The sequence below is a fragment of the Oncorhynchus clarkii genome, chromosome 12 (genome assembly GCF_045791955.1).
Source record: "Oncorhynchus clarkii lewisi isolate Uvic-CL-2024 chromosome 12, UVic_Ocla_1.0, whole genome shotgun sequence".
NCBI lineage: Eukaryota > Metazoa > Chordata > Actinopteri > Salmoniformes > Salmonidae > Oncorhynchus > Oncorhynchus clarkii.
This window is the reverse complement of record NC_092158.1, coordinates 86,177,715-86,195,087: the sequence shown is the minus strand read 5'-3', so window position 1 is coordinate 86,195,087 and position 17,373 is coordinate 86,177,715. Positions and strand designations below refer to the sequence as shown.

General features: G+C 42.5%; 1 protein-coding gene across 7 annotated transcripts in view; it reads right to left on the bottom strand.

The window, feature by feature from the left end:
• Nucleotides 1–17,373, bottom strand: part of LOC139421567 (septin-9-like) — a 168,084-nt gene that overhangs the window by 38,649 nt on the left and 112,062 nt on the right. Inside the window, exon 1 of one of the 7 annotated variants that reach the window (XR_011635643.1) lies at nt 14,847–14,897. The exons of 4 other annotated variants lie outside the window; for them this stretch is intronic. The gene's annotated coding sequence lies outside the window, so the exon portion shown is untranslated. Of the gene's footprint in view, nt 1–14,655; nt 14,898–17,373 lie in introns of those variants that run through there. 2 more of the 7 variants (XM_071172594.1, XM_071172593.1) reach the window with 2 other exon arrangements.

The window sequence follows — 17,373 nt, the reverse complement described above, 5'->3', positions numbered from 1 at the left end:
ATACTGGACACATTACATGAGCTTCCTACTGTGAAATAAAGAAAATAATTTAAAGTAGCAAGATAACAAAAACCTGACAGATTCAAGTAACCAACTTATACAGTTAGTATACTACACTAAACATATAGCAGAACCATATTGCTGTGTCATCAGAAACAAGTGAAGGAGTTGGAAGGATGGTTTTCTACACAGCTGTGAGGAGCTAGTTACTAGCTAGACATAACTTAGCTAGACCCGGGCTAGAGCCAAACACTAGTCTGAACAAACCGTGTTTGTTCAACCGTGTTTCAGCACCACCCAGAGCCTTCTGAAGTACTGAACCAACCGTGCTTCAGCACCACCCGGGGCCTTCTGAAGTACTGAACCAACTGTGTTTTAGCACCACCCAGAGCCTTCTTAAGTACTGAACCAACCGTGTTTCAGCACCACCCGGGGCCTTCTGAAGTACTGAACCAACCGTGTTTCAGCACCACCCAGAGCCTTCTGCAGTCACACACTTACTCAACAGTCATATTGAAGTAAACAGTCTCTACTGAGGGTTAGATACACAGTACATGTTTGTCTGACCACCGCAGGACTCATATACATTCATAGAATAATATTCTGTATATTTTCCTGAGTTACAGGAGGACCCCCCTGCAGATTCTAACTCAAGTTAACTATGTATGCTGGGTAGTGTCTGATCACCAGGCATATTGTTTAATATGGTGTGTCCTGCTGATGATGAGAGAGTGAAAACCTGAAACCTGACCTACTCACAACTCTGGAATCAACAGTGCTATTAAGGATGACTGACAAACACACACACACACACACACACACACACACACACACACACACACACACACACACACACACACACACACACACACACACACACACACACACACACACACACACACACACACACACACACACACACACACACACACACACACACACGAGGAGGACAGTCAGCTCCTCTCTTGGAGCCACAAGGGCAGGCTGCCAATAATTTTACAGCCATCAAGATTCCATCCCCCCTCCCTCCAGCTAGTTACAACTCCGATAACAACAACACTGAAGAGAGTTCACTGTAAAGACTACTACACCAGGTTCTGGTAGGAAGATAATAGGCTGGTATATCTTGTTCACAGAACACTTGATACCAGTCTGTTTTCAAAAGAAAAGTCTTGTGAATTGAGTATGATGTCAAAGTAAATGTTTCTATAGAAACGGGCAGAGTTAGAGACACACCTAGCCTATAGGGAACTAGCTCCAACTGGCCTCCACACCACTTCCCCATCCTGGTCCAGACACCAGTCACCCTCTCCTCTAGTAGTTTCCACTGCAACAGGTACAGAATAATACTGATCAACATGTCACTATGGTAACTTCCAATACCTGGCTCTACCCTGTGCTTACTGTTCTTGACTGGCATATAGGAGGGTGGTTGGTCATAGATAGATCTGGTGACCAGAATGTTCGGGCTTCAGCCAACTCTTCTGTCATGTGTGTTGTCATGGCATACAGTAGAAGAGAGGATGACTGAGGAGTTGGCTGAAGCACAAACAGACCTGGTTACCAGGCTATCTACAGTACAGTACAGGGTTTTTCTTTATTTGGACTATTTTCTACATTGTAGAATAATAGTGAAGACATCAAAACTATGAAATACCACATACGGAATCATGTTGTAACCAAAAAAGTGTTTAACATATCAAAATATATTTGAGATTCTTCAAAGTAGCCACCCTTTGCCTTGATGACAGCTTTGCACACTCTGGGCACTCTCAACCAGGAACCAATTCTTCACCTGGAATGCTTTTCCAACAGTCTTGAAGGAGTCCCCACATATGCTGAGCACTTCTTGGCTGCTTTTCCTTCACTCCGCGGTCCAACCCATTCCAAACCATCTCAATTGGGTTGAGGTCGGGTGATTGTGGAGGCCAGGTCATCTGATGCAGCACTCCATCACTCCCCTTCTTGGTCAAATAGCACGTACACAGCCTGGAGGTGTGTTTTGGGTTATTGTCCTGTTGAAAACCAAATGATAGTCCCACTAAGCGCAAACCAGATGGGGTAGCTACTCTGCCTCTCACAAAGACACGGCGGTTGGAACCAAAAATCTAAAATTTGGACTCTGACCAAAGGACAGATTTCCACTGGTCTAAAGTCTATTGCTCGTGTTTCTTGGCCCAAGCAAGTCTCTTCATCTTATTGGTGTCCTTTAGTAGTGGTTTCTTTGCAGCAATTCGACCATGAAGGCCTGATTCACTCAGTCTCCTCTGAACAGTTGACAATGAGTTATGTCTGTTACTTGAACTCTGTGAAGCATTTATTTGGGCTGCATTTTCTGAGGCTGGTAACTCTTATGAACTTATCCTCTGTAGCAGAGGTAACTCTTGGTCTTCCTTTCCTGTGGCGGTCCTCATGAGAGCCAGTTTCATCATAGCGCCTGATGGTTTTTGCAACCGCACTTAAAGAAACGTTCAAAGTTCTTGACATTTTCCAGAGACCTTCATGTCAAAGTAATGATGGACTGTCGTTTCTCTTTGCTTAATTGAGCGGTTCTTGCCATAATATGGACTTGGTCTTTTACCAAATAGGGCTATAATCTGCATACCACCCCTACCTTGTTACAACACAACTGATTGACTCAAACACATTAAGGAAAGAAATTCCACAAAATAACTTAAGGCACACCTGTTAATTGAAATGCATTCCAGGTGACTACCTCATGAAGCTGGCTGAGAGAATGCCAAGAGTGTGCAAAGCTGTCATCAAGGCAAAGGGTGGCTACTTTGAAGAATTTCAAATATAAAATATTTGTTTAACACTTTTTTGGTTACAACATTATTGTGTTATTTGTTATTTCATAGTTTTGATGTCTTCACTATTATTCTACAATGCAGTAAATAGTAAAATAAAGAAAAACCCTTGAATGAGTAGGTGTGTCCAAACTTTTGACTGGTACTATATATCCAGCTAACCTCACATGCCAGTCACGTACTGTAAACAGAGTTACTTACAAAAGGCTCTGACTGATGTAAAAGACTCATTGAGTGAGGTGAAGTGCAATGGCTCATCTCCATGGTTACAGAGACAAGACGATGCAGTGTCCATCCCAAATAGAGTCACTGCTCAGCCCTTTCCCTTAGCATCAGGGGACACTGCAGAACCCCTTTGGAGAGGATGGGGCATAACTATCTGACCATGGTACAGAACTGCTATGATGAGTGTTACAACAGGCTCTGCAAGGTGAGGAGTGAAGGATCATGGTTAACAAGGTGACAGTGTCTCGACCCTCCCTTCGTTAAATAAGAGTCACAGATTGTCTCTTTTTCCTTCCCTCTTCAGGGGACACTGCAGCACCCCTTTGGGAGGATGGGCCATACATGTGTAACGGATGTGAAATAGCTAGCTAGTTAGCGGTGGTTCGCGCTAAATAGTGTTTCAATCGGTGACGTCACTTGCTCTGAGACCTTGAAGTAGTGGTTCCCCTTGCTCTGCAAGGGCTGCAGCTTTTGTGGAGCGATGGGTAACGATGCTTCGTGGGTGACTGTTGTTGATGTGTGCAGAGGGTCCCTGGTTCGCGCTCGGGTATGGGCGAGGGGACGGTCTAAAGTTATACTGTTACACATGTACCTGTCTGTTCCCTCTACAGGGAGCCAGAGAGCTGGGTACGTCTTGGCTGTGTTTGGGCCTGTTTAACAAGAAGTAAATAGAAACACACACTAATCTCCCATTCCTAGTTGTTAAGAAACGTCTAGTTTTGAGGGTTTAGAGGGTGACACTATACGAACGATGCAGGGATTAGGGCTGGGACGATACCAGTATCACGATTCAAAGGATTCTAACAACCCTAGCTTTGTACGTTGACAGCTCATGAACCCGATGACACTAGGTACACTACCAACCAACAGCACATACAAGAGGGCCAGACAACCTTTCTGTCTGACTACACTGCTAAAACGTTGTGCAACTTTGTGAAGTAAATGTAGCCTTTTTGTTTAACCACGATCAAATCCCTAGAGGTTAAAACCTTACTACAAGGAGACCTGGAAATGAAGTAAACTAACTCTAAAAACTCGATAGCAGGGGTATTCAACTCTTACCCTATGATGTCCGGGGCCTGCTGGTTTTCTGTTCTACCTGATAATTAAATGCACATACCTGGTGTCCCAGGTCTAAATCAGTCCCTGGTTAGAGGGGAACAAAAAGCAGTGAAACTGGCTTCGAGGTCCAGAGTTGAGTTTGAGGGCTCTACAGTATGTCAGCCAATATGTCTTGCCAAAGTGCATAACATGGAACTGATTGGATGTCGTTATTATTATTCAGGGATGCCTTGGCCTGCTGTGCAGCGCCGAAACATAGGTGTCTGAGTGCTTTTTGGAAAATGACCCTATAAATCTGAAATGACCCTTGACCCTTTCATTAGTTAGAACGTCTGGTTGGCCATTTCACCTAAACAGCTGGGAGACATTAGCAGCACATTATCACACGGGGACAGGGAGAGAAGGACCAGTTAACCAGACAAGAAAAACAGAGGAATGGATGAGGGTTGTGTGTGTCTCAACTTTACAAACATATCATTCATTGAGTATGGTTCCAGTCGGTTTCCCAGAATGTGGACAACATCCACATTATCACTGTGTTTGCTAGCTGACAACAAAACCACCTTCAGGATAAAACCAAACCTAATAAGCCACAAACTGTCAGCCAAGCAGATTGTAGATATGAGTCCAAGTGAAGATGATCCTGTTTCATCTCTACCTCTCCAATTATAAAATGGTTATGAACAGTCTATGTAGTTATTAAGCATTATGCATGGCACATGAAGCTTTATGTGATTGTAATGCATTATAAACAGGGTATTCGTAGGGAGAGTTATCAATGTTTCAGAGTAGAACAGATGTCAGTTGAATAGTAACAGTCAGCAGCAATCAGTGGAACCATAAGGATCACTGTGGAGGCAATATGTTGTCATGGATGGATCCCTCTAATGATAATTTCCTGGAATTGAGTGGATTACATTACATAGGCTACATTCCTCTTTAGAATGGGATGTGCAGTCTTTCAGATGGCAGTCTTTCAGATGACAGTCTTTTGGATGGCAGTCTTTCGGATGGCAGTCTTTCCCGAGTGGCGCAGCAGTCTAAGGCATTGTGTCTCAGTGCTAGAGGCGTCACTACAGACACCCTGGTTCGAATCCAGGTTGTATCACAACCGGCCGTGATTGTGAATCCCATAGGGCGGCGCACAATTGGAACAGCGTCGTCCGGGTTTGGCCGGTGTAGGCCATCATTGTAAATAAGAATTTGTTCTTAACTGACTTGCCGAGATAAAGTTTTTTTTAATAAAATAAAAAATGTTAACCAGATGGCCTGACTCACTGTGGTTATTAAAGATCTCATGGCACTGCAAAGAGAAGAGGACATGTCATTAAAATGACTTTATTTAGGTGACACTCATTGTAAGAGTAAGGGTGTTAACCCTGATGTCATGGCTAAATTCCCAACCTGGCCCTCATCATTTTATCATGGAAAGGGGGATACCTAGTCAGTTGTACAACTGAATGCATTCAACTGAAATGTGTCTTCTCCATTTATGGGCATCTAATCATCCCCAGATTCCAACTCCAGTGGGCTCTCCTATCCCTTGAAACTCTTCAACCAGGTTGTTGCTGTGAAGGGGTGTGTCAACCTGAAATTAAATAGAGTTCCTTCATTTCGATATGAAATTGGCATGAAAAATGCATTTCGTAAGAATCCACAGAAAAAGGCTTTTAGAATTCCCACAAAAAAATAAAAATACTTTTCCAGATTTACTGGAATTGTTGTGCTCCTGGTTTCAATTATGGCCCATAAAGAATGTTGTTTTGTCTGTCATTGCAGAGTATGCAGTTCCTTTGCTCTGTAAATAAAGACAGAAGTCCCAATACCAGAGAGAGGAGAGGAATAGACAGGAGAATAGCGGAGAGGGGACTGAATAGACTGAATAGATGTGATTTACTCTCTCCATGCATAGCTTGGGGCATTCCCACTTAACAGCCAGCTAACTACAAACAGGCCCTAAAATATTCCCAAAAAGTGTGTTATGCCCCCCCGCAGGCCAGATCCATATGTTTGACACCTGTCCTACACCGTCTATAATCTAGCCCTGCATCTACTGCACATTGTGTCTTCAAGAGGGAGAACATGTTGTAAAACAGGAAATAACTACATTACCTAAACTAGTCCAATTGGTGCAAACACTAATTATTTCAGTTTTTAAACCCAATGTGATATGTTCACCATTTGTCAGATGATGTTAATCAAAAGGTTAGGGCTGCGGTTAGTTGATATGTTGACAGTTAGTTGAACATCAACAAACCATCTATTTGGGACTATGTAAATGAAGTGCTGACTATGCAAATTAAGTACTGAGTGTACTTTTTCTCCACATTCCGAGACCCATGAGAGAGATGTTCACAATGACATTTTGTCCATAAGCTCCTTTCTAAAGCAAATTGAATACGCTACTCCAAACTATTATTAATCAAGAAATCAGAAAACAGACTTCCTCTAACAGTCGAAAGTCCAACTAGTTGTGACCGAGTCCTGGTTTCATTCTTCCTATGAATTTCTCAGGTCAAGAACCTGGGAGGAAAGAGAGGAAAGAGGGGAAGAGATGACAATGCATGTGAAGAATAAAAGAAAGCCTGGCATCATCAACACTGCATATGAGCCATCAAATCCTGGGACAGAGAAGCCATTGTCAGGTACAGTGCACACATGACGAGTCACCGTCATATGACAGAGGCTGACACAGCAGTACGGAGGCCAGCCAGTAAGACCAGGCATTACTCTGCATTATGGTACAAATACCCCCTAGCCAGACCCAAAGAGAAGCCCCAAAATGAACCGGGGAAGTATTGTGCTTATATGCGGGTGTGTTTGTGTAGCCAAGCCCGTTTCCCAGGGTCCTCTCCATTTCTGGTCTCCTGAGAATGTGGCCTACGACCCCACAGGGCTGTGAAAGCAGATGTTGTCACCTGATGCTGGGGATATGTACTGCTGTGTGTGTAGAGTTGTTTACCAAACACATCTGTATGCCCAAAACACGACACAATCTCAGACACTCATTTAAAAATGTATGGACAATAAAGACATAAAACGACGAAGAGAGCATGTTCTAACACTCCAACATATTTTCAAGGTGTAATCGTCTTCAGATTGTAACAATGTGCATCGACCTGATAAAACCTACATCAAAACATGTAACTTGACAAACGGCACCCCATACCTACCACAGACTCCCAGTGATAGAGTCAGAGTGTTTCAGAGGGATGTTAGACAGACAGAGGGGTTGAGGGGTTCATTCAGTCATGCTGCAGTGCTGTTATCTGTCTCATTATCTGACCCGTCACTGTTTCTGACAGAAAACAGACAACGCAACGACCCCTAACTGCCTACACAATACAGGGACATTATCTACCTGTGTAACATAAACACACATAAACACACATCGACACAGAGTCAGGTCAGATATGCAGCATAGTCTGGTGAAAGTATGCATAGGACCATTTCATCATTATGTTGAGCAGGATCTTTTTACACCAACTGTAGATTCCTCCTGCGACACCACCTCTTTGCCTGTTCCCAGATCAGTCTGTGCTGTGTAGCTAACTACTATGGCCATTGTCATGCCAATCATGTTTGACTATGGGAGTTAGCAAGACAGCTTCAAATGGAAGTGAAAGAGTCCACTTCAAAATTAAAATCTTTAAATTTTCAGTTAAGACGCGTCTTTAGCCCGAACCTACACAATTGTAACCTGCCTGACTGTTTACCATTCTGTTTCCACCTAGTTACCATTCTGTTTCTGCCTTTTCTGCCTAGTTACCATTCTGTTTCTGCCTCAGTCATTATTAGACTAATGTTAATTGTAACAAGGTCCATCTAATGATATTATCTATGAGCCTTTTTCAGAGAAGCGAAGAGAACGAGCCATTAGCCAGCAGCATTAACTGTGTTGACTGTGTTAACAACCCTCCAGACAAACTTCAATGCCATACAACTCTCCTTCCGTGGCCTCCAACTGCTCTTAAATGCAGGGAAAACTAAATGCATGATCTTCTACCGATCGCTGCCCGCACCCGCTCGCCCGTCCAGCATCACTACTCTGGACGGCTCTGACTTAGAATACGTGGACAACTACAAATACCTAGGTGTCTGGTTAACCTGTAAACTCTCCTTCCAGACTCACATTAAGCATCTCCTATCGTAAATTAAATCTAGAATTGGCTTCCTATATCGCAACAAAGCATCCTTCACTCATGCTGCCAAACATACTCTCGTAAAACTGACCATCCTACCGATCCTCGACTTCGGTGATGTCATCTATAAAATAGCCTCCAACACTCTACTCAACAAACTGGATGCAGTCTATCACAGTGCCATCCGTTTTGACACCAAAGCCCCATATACTACCCACCATTGCAACCTGTATGCTCTCGTTGGCTGGCCCTCGCTTCATACTCGTCGCCAAATCCACTGGCTACAGGTTATCTACAAGTCTCTGCTAGGTAAAGCCCCGCCTTATCTCAGCTCACTGGTCACCATAGCAGCACCCACTCGTAGCACACGCTCCAGCAGGAATATCTCACTGGTCACCCCCAAAGCCAATTCCTCCTTTGGTCGTCTTTCCTTCCAGTTCTCTGCTGCCAATGACTGGAACGAACTGCACAAAACTCTGAAGTTGGAGACTCATATCTCCCTCACTAGCTTTAAGCACCAGCTGTCAGAGAAGCTCACAGATCACTGCACCTGTACATAGCCCATCTGTAAACAGCCCATCTATCTACCTACCTAATCCTCATACAGTATTAATTTATTTATCTTGCTCCTTTGCACCCCAGTATCTCTATTTGCACATTCATCTTCTGCACATCTACCATTCCAGTGTTTAATTGCTATATTGTAATTATTTCGCCACCATGGCCTATTTATTGCCTTAACTCCCTTATTTGACCTAATTTGCACTCACTGTATATAGACTTTATGTTTTATTTTTTCTACTGTATTATTGACTATATGTTTTATTTATTCCATGTGTAACTCTGTGTTGTTGTATGTGTAGAATTGCTATGCTTTATCTTGGCCAGGTCACAGTTGCAAATGAGAACTTGTTCTCAACTAGCCTACCTGGTTAAATAAAGGTGAAAAAAATAAAAAATAATTAGCAGTACAGGTCATGCTATTGCCGGTTGTTTGTTTTGCTGAGGTCATAGTGTATCAGTGTGGAATTGTTCTCTGACAGCTAGTGTTGGGGCGCAGGGTTCCAGAATCTGACCTTTGACTGACCTCTCTGCCCGAGTCACTGGTACGACTACAGAGAGAAATAACCTCGGGGAGAGAATTAGGGAGAGGACTGCTTTCAACAGAGTTGTGCTAAAACACCTTAGCAACCCAAATCATGCAGCTTGGTGTATTATGACACGCTACCTCTGGACTGGACTTTAATTTCCATCACTGATCAACACATGTTCTCATGGCTCTCTTGTCCCTCAGCAGACATATGGTGAGCAATATGTTTGGAACACGCAATCATAATTGAATCGCAATATATACTGAATGGAGAGAATCGCAATACATACTGAATGGAGAGAATCGGAATACATACTGAATGGAGAGAATCGGAATACATACTGAATGGAGAGAATCGGAATACATACTGAATGGAGAGAATCAGAATACATACTGAATGGAGAGAATCGGAATACATACTGAATGGAGAGAATCAGAATACATACTGAATGGAGAGAATCGGAATACATACTGAATGGAGAGAATCAGAATACATACTGAATGGAGAGAATCAGAATACATACTGAATGGAGAGAATCGGAATACATACTGAATGGAGAGAATCGGAATACATACTGAATGGAGAGAATCAGAATACATACTGAATGGAGAGAATCAGAATACATACTGAATGGAGAGAATCGGAATACATACTGAATGGAGAGAATCGGAATACATACTGAATGGAGAGAATCGGAATACATACTGAATGGAGAGAATCAGAATACATACTGAATGGAGAGAATCGGAATACATACTGAATGGAGAGAATCAGAATACATACTGAATGGAGAGAATCAGAATACATACTGAATGGAGAGAATCGGAATACATACTGAATGGAGAGAATCAGAATACATACTGAATGGAGAGAATCAGAATACATACTGAATGGAGAGAATCAGAATACATACTGAATGGAGAGAATCGCAATACATACTGAATGGAGAGAATCGGAATACATACTGAATGGAGAGAATCGGAATACATACTGAATGGAGAGAATCGCAATACATACTGAATGGAGAGAATCGGAATACATACTGAATGGAGAGAATCAGAATACATACTGAATGGAGAGAATCAGAATACATACTGAATGGAGAGAATCAGAATACATACTGAATGGAGAGAATCAGAATACATACTGAATGGAGAGAATCGCAATACATACTGAATGGAGAGAATCGGAATACATACTGAATGGAGAGAATCGCAATACATACTGAATGGAGAGAATCGGAATACATACTGAATGGAGAGAATCAGAATACATACTGAATGGAGAGAATCAGAATACATACTGAATGGAGAGAATCGGAATACATACTGAATGGAGAGAATCGGAATACATACTGAATGGAGAGAATCGCAATACATACTGAATGGAGAGAATCAGAATACATACTGAATGGAGAGAATCGGAATACATACTGAATGGAGAGAATCGCAATACATACTGAATGGAGAGAATCGCAATACATACTGAATGGAGAGAATCGGAATACATACTGAATGGAGAGAATCAGAATACATACTGAATGGAGAGAATCGGAATACATACTGAATGGAGAGAATCAGAATACATACTGAATGGAGAGAATCAGAATACATACTGAATGGAGAGAATCAGAATACATACTGAATGGAGAGAATCGGAATACATACTGAATGGAGAGAATCGGAATACATACTGAATGGAGAGAATCGGAATACATACTGAATGGAGAGAATCGGAATACATACTGAATGGAGAGAATCAGAATACATACTGAATGGAGAGAATCGGAATACATACTGAATGGAGAGAATCGGAATACATACTGAATGGAGAGAATCAGAATACATACTGAATGGAGAGAATCAGAATACATACTGAATGGAGAGAATCGCAATACATACTGAATGGAGAGAATCGGAATACATACTGAATGGAGAGAATCGGAATACATACTGAATGGAGAGAATCGCAATACATACTGAATGGAGAGAATCGGAATACATACTGAATGGAGAGAATCGGAATACATACTGAATGGAGAGAATCGGAATACATACTGAATGGAGAGAATCAGAATACATACTGAATGGAGAGAATCGGAATACATACTGAATGGAGAGAATCAGAATACATACTGAATGGAGAGAATCAGAATACATACTGAATGGAGAGAATCAGAATACATACTGAATGGAGAGAATCAGAATACATACTGAATGGAGAGAATCAGAATACATACTGAATGGAGAGAATCAGAATACATACTGAATGGAGAGAATCAGAATACATACTGAATGGAGAGAATCAGAATACATACTGAATGGAGAGAATCAGAATACATACTGAATGGAGAGAATCAGAATACATACTGAATGGAGAGAATCAGAATACATATTGTACTGGCACATAAGTTTCATGATAATATCGTATGGTGAGGTCCCTGGCAATTCCCAGCCCTAGTATGTGTTATGGAGGTGATGTCAACGGTGAATAAATAAGGCTTCAGACAGATGTCATCTAGATGTCATCTAGATGTGTTACATGGATCTCATGACAGTCTGGTCAGAGTAAAGTGATACTGGGAAGATGTCATTACCAGTCAAAGTGACGTTGATGCTACATGTCTACAGACACTCAGTCTCTCAGTGTGAGGACCTCTACACATCCACTGTGCTGTCGATCATTCCTTTAATACAGTGGGCCCTAGTCAACACACACACAGCAGATCATCATTCCTTTAATACAGTGGGCCCTAGTCAACACACACACACAGCAGTTCATCATTCCATCAGCACAGTGATCAACAGTAGACCCCAATCTATCCATCACTGCAGACAGAAAGAGATGACCAACCCCTCAACTCTCCCTAAACCTGCTATTCTGCACCCCTCCTTAATCCGCATCAAGTCCCTTCTACTCCTCCTTATACACACACATATATCCCAGAAGTACTAGAGCTGGGAGAGAGACACAAATCCATATCACGCTACATTTACTGAATTATTCCGATAATGCTAAATTCATAACAATGTGCATCAGTTACTTGTTTATATTGGCCTTCAAACTACTACTATTTTTAAATGTTGTCCGGTTAGAAATCGCCCATATTTGTTGACATAATTCATTTCAAAACTTCACATTCCTCTTGTAAAGGCTATTTATAGCTGTAAAATGCCCTCGATAAATGGTTGGTTGGGTCGGTATCAGTAATGTTAGTTGCATCGTCCTTGCTCTATGAAATACACACCAGTCTGCACCCCTTCCCTTCTTCCTTCCTAGACCCACTGTCCTTCACTGGAACTAAAACCACAGACCTCATTATCTCATACATACCATTTCAGAACTAAAACCACAGACCTCATTATCTCATACATACCATTTCAGAACTAAAACCACAGACCTCATCATCTCACACATACCATTTCAGAACTAAAACCACTGACCTCATTATCTCATACATACCATTTCAGAACTAAAACCACAGACCTCATCTCACACATACCATTTCAGAACTAAAACCACTGACCTCATTATCTCATACATACCATTTCAGAACTAAAACCACAGACCTCATTATCTCATACATACCATTTCAGAACTAAAACCACAGACCTCATTATCTCATACATACCATTTCAGAACTAAAACCACAGACCTCATTATCTCATACATACCATTTCAGAACTAAAACCACAGACCTCATCTCACACATACCATTTCAGAACTAAAACCACTGACCTCATTATCTCATACATACCATTTCAGAACTAAAACCACAGACCTCATCTCACACATACCATTTCAGAACTAAAACCACTGACCTCATTATCTCATACATACCATTTCAGAACTAAAACCACTGACTTCATTATCTCATACATACCATTTCAGAACTAAAACCACTGACTTCATTATCTCATACATACCATTTCAGAACTAAAACCACAGACCTCATCATCTCATACATACCATTTCAGAACTAAAACCACTGACCTCATACATACCATTTCAGGAGACAAGGACATACATTACATGGCTACATGTCATACTCCACCCGTCATAATGGTATGTAAACGCATGACCAAGGAGAAGTGAATAAATAATATGTAATAGTAGATAATAGTAGACCCACTTAACGGATGACTACAGACAGAACCATACCTCTGGGGATCTAACACTCACACGAGAATGCAGAGGTAATGACGACCTTTCCGGCATCACATCAGCAGCTGTTGAAGAGCCAAGGTGTCTGTTCTCGCCTTGCAATGCACCAGAGCCCCTAACTGTCCAGAAAAAAGAGCTCCTTTGAACTAGTGTGTGTGTGAATCAGATCTGACTGACTCAAAAGGTGAAGAGCGGTTGCGTTATTCTGTTTATTTTTAACTGTCTGATATCAGTGAGCTATGCCTATGTAAAATAGCTGGGGTCAAACATATTTAAACAAATCATAGGTTGAGGGAAGCCATTGTCAGAGCAGTGCCATAGTTCTGCTTTTACTGTAACAGCCAATAAGAACAGCAATATGCAATCAAAGAAGAGCGAGAGGATGAAAGAGATAGAGTCATCCATCTCCACCTTCCAGACACATCACTCCATCATTTTAACTACAGGGACTACTTTTCATTTTGAACAGGCTGCCGGAGACGACTTCACAGCAGGTCTCACACCCTATACTAAAAGTATCTGCCTCTTTCCACATGTTTCCACGTCTGGAAATCCCTCCATGTACTGTACTGCTCTGCACTGCCTCTCTCCATGTTCTGTACCTGGTCTGCACTGCCTCTCTCCATGTTCTGTACCTGGTCTGTATGCAATACAGCAATGTCATGGATCAATGTCCAGCACTACACAGCCCCATGTGTGGATCATGTCGTTAGAGGAAAGTTAGAGAAAAGACGGAACGAGGGGAAAGGAGAGCTGAAACTAACCAGAGCAGAAACAGAGGAACATAATGAAACATGGCAGCAGCAGAGAAGCAGTGGTTTATGCAAACAGCCCCCTCACCTCCCAGGATTGATTACAGGGCCCTGGAGCTGCAGACGCCATGTTAGAGACACACACAAAATTCATATCCTCGAACCCCCCCCACGTCCCTCCACTCTGTGCTCCCCTGCTCCACCCCCAAACCCCCAAGAGCTCAGAACAACAGAGAAAAACTAGAAGATGAACCAGCAACAATGCCGGGTTTCAGGAGTACAGTACAACAGAGAAACTTCACAAAAAGCCTATTCCCCTCTACAGTCATACCTCAGTACATCTGAGTGGAACTTTCTATCAAGACAAACAAATACACACTAACATAAACACAGAAAGAGGCACACTCACACACAGTAGTGGTGCTCCGCGGCAGCAGAGTAAAGAGCGAGCTAGTACTGTACCACAGACAAACAGGAAACTAGAAGAGACCGAGGGAGAAAAACAAAAGCAGAGAAAAAGAGAGGGGAGAACAAGGAAACCACACACACAGTACACACTGCGAGGGAGGCAGAACCGCAAACTCACCGTGTGTGACTCACCGTGTGTGTTGTCCCGTGCTGAAGAGCAGCCCCCTAGTGAGAGCCAGTCCAGTCACCGAGGAACCCCACGGCCCCTCCCACCTCACCCCGTCATGTGACACTGGACCACAGGCATGCCACACCCCCCTCTCACTCACACCACCCTCCCCTCAACATGAAACGTCTTCAGAGAGAGAGGATAAACGCTTCTCATGCTTCCCATCTGAAACAGTTGGGAATAGTTTGTGGATACAGTATCAGTCAAAAAACACACCTACTCATTCAAGGGTTTTTATTTATTTGTTTCTATTTTCTACATTGTAGAATAGTGAAGACATCAAAACTATGAAATAATGAAAATAAAGAAAAACCCTTGAATGAGTAGGTCTGTCCAAACTTTTGACTGGTACTGTATATTATGATGACATTTTGTGATGTTTTTGTTGATTTTGGTCTTTGGCAAGGGTTTTTTCTGCTGTTCGTGCACACAATATTATCTCGAGGCAAGCTGAAGGCCGTGAGCCGAAATCTACGCACATTCGTCGGTTATTGGTCAACAGTAGGGATTCTTCAATTAAGTGTTTGTTGTCATTCAACGCTAGACGACTCGTTTTCATGCTACATTTTTTTACTTCAAATACTGTACCAAACATATTAGTTAGATGTACAAATACGCAACAAAAATCTAAATCTTAGATTAATTCTGACCATTGAGGAAGTGTATACTGGCTACGGCATCTCAAGATGGACAAACAGTACTATTGCCACTTTTTTCTTGTTTGTTTTTCAAGCAAAGTTCTTTTAAGGGAGTATGAGAGCACACTCATTCTTAAGGCTTCCACATGCTTTGGTTCGGCTGATGCCTAGCCATTTGTGTGTGTGTGTGTGTGTGTGTGTGTGTGTGTGTATAGACACACCGTCCCTGCTTCTCTACCCCTCATCCTTCCCCCTAGCCTCTGGCCACAGGTTTGAGAGAAGCCAGCCTGTCCACCCCCCTGGTCCTCCTGTCTGTCCCTGATTTACAACCCTCCAATGACCTGCTCCAGCCCTTTGTTCCTGGAATTCAGAGGATCCCAATCATTTCACAACACATACCAGAGGACTAGCGGGCCCAAATAAACATGATGACACGTGTTTACTTGCTATTGTGGGAGCTACAGCCAACAATGGATGAGGAGGATTGAGAAGTAGGTTAAATATTTAGTAATGTAACTGTGTAGCAGGTTGATGTGTTGCAACACTGTGTCCATACCGAGAAAGGGATAACATCTTGTCATTCTTTTTGACCACAATTTGACCACCATAGCCCCATCGCTCAGCTTTATGGCATTGACAAACCACTCAGTGGGGCTGCTGTTCGGCTAAAACAAACATTCAGGAGTATGGCTTTAATCCTTGATCATTAAAGATTAAAGGAGATTTTCTCCCTTTAAATCCCAGTTCTACAGTAGTTCTAGTTTCTACTGCAGTGGGTCTAGTTTCTCCTGCAGTGGTTCTAGTTTCTACTGCAGTGGTTCTAGTTTCTACTCCGGTTCTAGTTTCTACGGGGGTTCTAGTTTCTACTGCAGTGGTTCTAGTTTCTACTGCGGTTCTAGTTTCTACTGCGGTTCTAGTTTCTACTGCGGTTCTAGTTTCTACGGGGGTTCTAGTTTCTACTGCAGTGGTTCTAGTTTCTACTGCAGTGGTTCTAGTTTCTACTGCGGTTCTAGTTTCTACTGCGGTTCTAGTTTCTACTGCGGTGGTGTACATACTGCTCCAGGGAGAGGTATGTCTCAGTAGGTTCTAGTTTCTACTGCAGTGGTGTACATACTGCTCCAGGGAGAGGTATGTCTCAGTAGGTTCTAGTTTCTACTGCGGTGGTGTACATACTGCTCCAGGGAGAGGTATGTCTCAGTAGGTTCTTTGATACAACTGGTTGTCTGTGATTAAAGAGCGAAGGAAACAGCTGTGTTTCTGGCCACACAGGAAGTGAAATTATATACCTACCAGGGGCTAAAGCACCACATGTCTAACACACACACACACACACCTGCAATCCATCACCTGAGTTTTTTGGGGATGAAAGGGATCACGTTTTCACATTTACCTCATTCGTTTTTACAGCAACTACTGTTTCTGGATGGATGGCTTTATTTGGTTTCATTCATCACAAACCTTGCTGGTCGAGGGAAATGATTGAGTCTGTACTTTGTGAAAAGTCTTCGGGTAATTTATGTAAGAAGCTCAATGTTTTCTCTGAACAGGAGGAGAAAGTGAGCAACTGGAAAAAGTAACCTTGGACAGATTACCAGAATCTCCCCCCAAAATGCCATGGTTGTAGATTCATGACAGGTCCCAGTATATGTGCAACCCTCACACACCAGCCCTGAAGAACCCACATCCACTTAACAATTAGACAGTGTGCCAAATGGCACCCAATTCCCATAGGGCTCTGGTCAAAAGTAGTGCACTACATAGGGAATAAGGTGCCATTAGTGAGGCAGATTTACACAATGCCTTACTCTAGCCTAATACTCCCTCAACACACACCCAGCCAGCTCCCCACTTC